Here is a 6,000-nt window from a genome sequence, read left to right as displayed (position 1 = left end):
CAATATTTTGTACTTTTTGCTATAATAAATATCCCAAAAATAAAAAAAGTCTTCATCAGTTTCGGTCGATATGTATTCTTCTACATATTTTTGGTAAAAAAAACATTACAATAAGCTTATATTGATTGGTTTGTGCAAAAGTTATAGCATCTACAAAATAGGGGATAGATTTATGACATTTTTATTATTATTATTTTTTTTTTACTAGTAATGGCAGCGATCTGCGATTTTTATTGGCACTGAGACATTGCGAAGGAGAAATCTGACACTTTTGGCACTTTTTTGGGATCAATGACATTTATACAGCGATCAGTGCTATAAATAGCCACTGATTACTGTATAAATATCATAGGCGGGGGGGGGGGGGGGGGGCGATCAAGAGGTAAATGTGTTCCCTATGTGTGTTCTAACTGTGGGGGAGAATGTGGCTGACTAGAGGAGGAGAAACTTCGTAGAAACACACAATCTGTCTCCTCTCCCCTGACAGAACCGAGATTTGTATGTTTACACACACACAGGTCCCGGTTCTCACTCTGTCACGAGTGATCACAGGTGCCCGGCAGTCATTGCGCCCACTGGGCATGCGCATCGGCTCCGGGGACGAGCTGAGGGAGCACATGCACGCACCTGCGACAGCGTCTTAAAGAGCCGATGTACAGCTACGACGGCTCTTGCAGGGAAGCCAACGCGGCTGGTCGAGAAGAGGTTAAGTATATAAATAGTAAAAGAGGGAGGTCAAATCATATCGGCCCCATAAAGAATGATGAAGGGAATTTGCTTTTAAAGGATGGAGAGATGGAGAAGGTATTGAATTTATTAGTAACCAAAACGGCAAGGTTTATCTTCATGTCACGTCACAGAAAGCACCCTCATGACTAACTGAGGATAGAATTAGGAATAGACTTGAAAAACTTTACATTAATAAGACACTGGGACCAGATGGCTTGCACCTGAGGGTCCTTAACCACTTCAGCCTCGGAGGATTTGGCTGCAGAATGACCAGGCCATTTTTTGCGATTCGGCACTGCGTCGCTTTAACTGACAGTTGCGTGGACGTGCGACATTTTACCCAAACAAAATTGTACCCAAACATCCTTTTTTTCCCACAAATAGAGCTTTCTTTTGGTGGTATTTGATCATCTTTGCGATTTTTTTTTTGCGATATAAACAAAAAAGAGCGACAATTTTGAAAAAAAAACGTGGGCGCGATCACGGAGCAGGCGATGGGGACGTGCGCGCGCCGGAACTCCGGGGAATTCAAAGGGATGCCCACTTGCCCGGCTGTGCCATTCTGCCAATGTAAATGTATATATCGCCGGAAATCGGTTAAGTAATTGCCAGACCATTGTTCCTTAATTTTTACGAACAGTCTACTGAGTGGAATGATACCAGCTGATCTGAGAAAAGCCAATGTAGCACCAATATTTAAAAAAGGACCAAGATATATCCCTGGGAACTACAGACCAGTTAGCCTAACATCAATAGTATGCAAGCTCTTGGAGGGGATAATAAGAGGCTATATTCAAGATTTTAGCAACGATAATGGTATCGTTAGTAGTAATCAGCATGGATTCATGAAGAATCGTTCTTGCCAAACCAGTCTATTAACCTTCTATAAGGAGGTGAGAATCCATCTAGATAAAGGAAGGCCCATAGACATGGTGTATCTGGATTTTGCAAAGGCATTTGCTACAGTTCCCGTTAAATGTTTACTGTACAAACTAGGGTCTGTCAGCATGGGCCAAAGGGTATTTGTGGATAACGCTAAGCAGGGCAATCATTTCTCCACAGGATGTGGAAACCTTGCAAGAAGATCTGAACAAATGAATGGGGTGGGCAACTACATGGCAAATGAGTTTTAACCACTATGCGCCCGCGCTATAGCCGAAAGATGGCTACAGCGCGGATGGCAATTGTCGGGAGGCCGTCCCTGGACTTCCTCCTGTTTACTTCCACGATGCGCTCTCCCGCGAGCACACATCTGGGAAATTCTGTGCTGCCCGTGTCCCTTGGACACAGCCAGTCACAGATCGCTGTAAATGGCCAATCGCAGCAGCTGTTTACAGCGCGATCTGAGTGTCCAATGAGAGATGATCTCATAAGTAAATATATGAGATCATCTCTCATTGCCAGGTCATATAGCTAAAGTTCAGGTCAACTGACCACTGCAGGTCAGCTGACCTTAAAGAACATGCCAGAAGATTAGGTCACATGACCTTTTGGAATGTTCTGGAAGGGTCAAAAGGCTACATAAGGCAGTGTAACAGGTGCTCTTTGCCAGTTCATTAAGATCCCACCTGTGAGCTCCCCTCCCCCCCTCCATTGTCGCAGCCATATAATATTATGTGTTTTTTACCCTCCCTGTATCTTAAGGGAGTGATTAATAAAAAAAAAAAATGGTTATACTTGTCATCAACCCGAGTCATAGTGGCTGGGTGGCTTATTGTAAGGTGGTTTTGCGTAATTAAGTTATTGGTGAATTTTATTTATATAACTTTGGTTACATGTTTAATAAAATAAATTGAATACCAATAATAAAGGCAGCGGCCAAGTTTATGCCATTATTTGTCTGTTTTATTTATAGTTTACTATTTCTGTCTACATTCCCATAAAAGCCCTGTGTGTATGTATGTGTGTTTGTATATGTATATGTGTGTGTGTGTGTTGTATGCGTGTTTGTATATGTGTGTGTGTTGTATATATGTGTGTGTGTGTATATATATATATATATATATATATATATATATATATATATGTGTGTGTATGTATATATGTATATATATGTGTATGTGTGTGTGTGTGTGTGTGTGTGTGTGTGTATATATATATATATATATATATATATATATATATATATATATATATATATATATATATATAGGGTCTGCCAGCACAGGATTTTTTTTACTTATGGAGTGGATCATATTAGAAGGTCTGCTGTGATTTTTTGTTTTTGTATTGGCAACTCTTTTCCATTTAGCATTTTCTATCAGAATGGGTCTTTAATGGATGTGAGTGTCAAAAATCACTGATTTACAGCCTAGCTACAAAGGCAGCCAGCAAGCAATAAACTATCAGAGGCAGATGTCACTGACTGAAAAAATACATTTACTCCTACATTTGGTTCATTCTCCATCATAGTGGAACATCGTGTCTCTTGCTCAGTTAGCTTCTGTGTGCGTCCTTATCTTCATGTTTAATGTTCAGCTTTGTTTCCATACTGTTGCTGTACAGACAATTATTCCCAGGAAGCTGATTCATTCTTCACATTATACAAACACTATACTATTATGAAGTGCCAATCATTTCCCTATTCTGGATTGCATGTAATGTTTTCTGTTGCCATAGCGGCAAAATGGGCCATTGGAGAAGCTGGAATAATAAACATCTTGTTCTATTATAAAAGCTGAAGTGGTTCAGCCTGACCTGTAATACTAATGCCTTGTGATTTGGAGACATTGTTCGGTTTAGTCGATCACCCACGAAGAGTACCTTGTGCTGTACAACACATGGGCCCCAAGTATGGTGATACATGCATTCAGGAGATCTGGAAAATTGTACTTTTTTACATTTTATATCTCATTGTCTTCTTCCTACGCACCTGCCAGCAGTGCGTCATTTACTGTAACAGCTGTCTTTGATCAGTGGAAAATTGAGTTTTAAAAACTGGGATCACTGATCGGTAAAATAAGTTACTCTCAAGCCTCATACACACGATTGGACTTTGTAAAAACGTTCCCATGGATTTTTGTACAAAGGGCGTCGACCGTGAACTTGTATTGCATACACACGGCAGGCCTTTTTCAGACAACTTTTACCAAATCACGTGTTTTTTTCTGCTCTTTACCGCCACCTTTGGTCAACTTCTTTATTGTTATCTGATCTTTTGCATTGGTTCTGATCATACGTGTTTGTACAAAAGTCCGATAGTCAACTCATGGGGCCCCCGGGCAATAGGAGATTTTGGGGCCCCCAGGCAATCAGATATGATGGGGCCACACAGTATACAATCACACTGTATACACAAACATGTTTATATTGGCTGAGAAGGTATTGGAGAGGTGGGGCAGCTATAATCTCGGGATTTTTAGACCAAAAGGATGTCGTTAAGGGACATTTCAGAGACAGATATAAAAAAAACACAGATTCTTACATACTGTCCCTGGTTTTACTGAGGCTGGCAACCCTGATGGGGCCCCCTAGTGGCCTGGGGCCCTCGGGCAGTGCCCGAGTGGCTGAATGGTCAGTCCGGCCCTGCCAATGGTTTTCTGTACACACGATCAGACTTTGCTCCATCGGACTTTTGTTGCCGAAAAGTTTGTCCATTCGCACAGCCAACAAAAGTCCAATGAAAACCGAAAAGGTTTGTCCGATGGAGCGTATACACGGTCGGATGTTACCTTAAAACAGCTAATTTGCATGTTTGTTGTCAAAAAGTCTGATTGTGTGTATGGGCCTTAATAGATATTTGGCCATATAAAGCTCTATATCATTTAGAAGCAGCAGAGTGACGTCATCGCTGCTCCGGCGAATCACAGCGCCGGAGCAGCGCGACCCACCAAGAAGATGGACTTCCTCTTTAATGTATAGTGCCAACCAGAGCCATCGGTAGCGGCGGAGGCGATCAGGTCCAATCGATGGCTGGGTATGGAGATGAGTGAGGCTAAGATGGCTCCCACTCGTCTCTATACCATAGGAGGACGGAAGCGACGTCAAAACGTCAATTCTGCCCATACCTCTTAAAAGGTATATTTTTTTCAATGTCATTTTTTCCAATGACATTTTTTTTATTTTTTTTTTTTATTGCATTTAAGTCCAAATATGAGATCTGAGGACTTTTTGACCCCAGATCTCATATTTAAGAGGACCTGTCATGCTTTTTTCTATTACAAGGGATGTTTACATCCTTTGTAACAGTGTTCTGTTCCCTGCCCAAGTTGGAGAGGTGGTCCGTTTCTTTGTTTCCCGCGTGGGGCCTGGGCATACATGGATACCCTGCCACCCTATCACTGACCGGCGGTTAGGTGAGGTACCATACCGCCTACATATTCTCCTGGATCCCTGATCTCTTTGATATTTAGGGAGCCCCTCTTTCTATTTTCTGTACACTGATGTTGTGGGGATACCACCCGTAATTTAGCACCATTGTGCCTTTACAAAACTTGGTTTTAGTATGTGCTTCTGCTTGCAGGTCTCTGTCTCAGCATATGGATGTCCTTTTTCACCCCCTTGGGATGACTTTAGGCACTGACTCTACTATTTATTCCAGTCCTCTACTTTGTTTTTCCCAGAAGAGCATATACTGCTATTGCAAGTGCATTCCTGTGCTGACTGACTGCCAGCATCTCCACTGTACTGTAGGTGCTTTTATATTCGAGCCGATCCCCCTAGCTCATATCCCTTTAGGTTAACCTTTACTGACTGGTTGTTTGGGGTTCATGCTCTAAATGATTAGGCTGGGTTGTGGTGAGGGGGGTGGGTTCGTTTGATCTGTGATGGCTGGGAAGGGTCACAGAGCAAACAAAAGGTGATGCCAACCAAAATTCTAGGGAGGGTCTTGGCTGGTTGGCTGACTACTGTGATTGAAGCCCTGATTCATGTTGGGTAAAGGAACAGACATAAACCTAAGATGCTTATTTCTTAACCTCTCAATCCTATTTTTGACACGTTTGGCTCATTCTCGGGCATAGGGATTAACTGGTCTAAGCCTATCCTCTTCCCAATTAACGATCAGGTAATTAACTTAGCCCCTTCCTCCCCACTACAATGGGTTGAGGAGTTTAGGTATCTGGGAGTGCAGGTGACTAGATGAATAGCTGACTTTTTTGGCTGTAGTCTCCAACCACTCTTAACATCAATCAAAGCGTGCCGCTCATCATGGTCCCATTGAATTTACTATGCCGAATAAATTTGGTAACTATGACGCTACTCCCAAAATTCAACTATGTATTCCGTAACTGTCCGATATGGGTTCCCACTTCATTCTTCAAAGAAATGGAT

Source organism: Lithobates pipiens, unplaced genomic scaffold (assembly GCF_037356315.1).
Source record: "Lithobates pipiens isolate NorthernLeopardFrog02 unplaced genomic scaffold, aLitPip1_a1.2 Scaffold_13, whole genome shotgun sequence".
Classification (NCBI taxonomy): domain Eukaryota; kingdom Metazoa; phylum Chordata; class Amphibia; order Anura; family Ranidae; genus Lithobates; species Lithobates pipiens.
The sequence above is the reverse complement of the archived record's forward strand: the minus strand, read 5'-3'. Positions refer to the sequence as shown.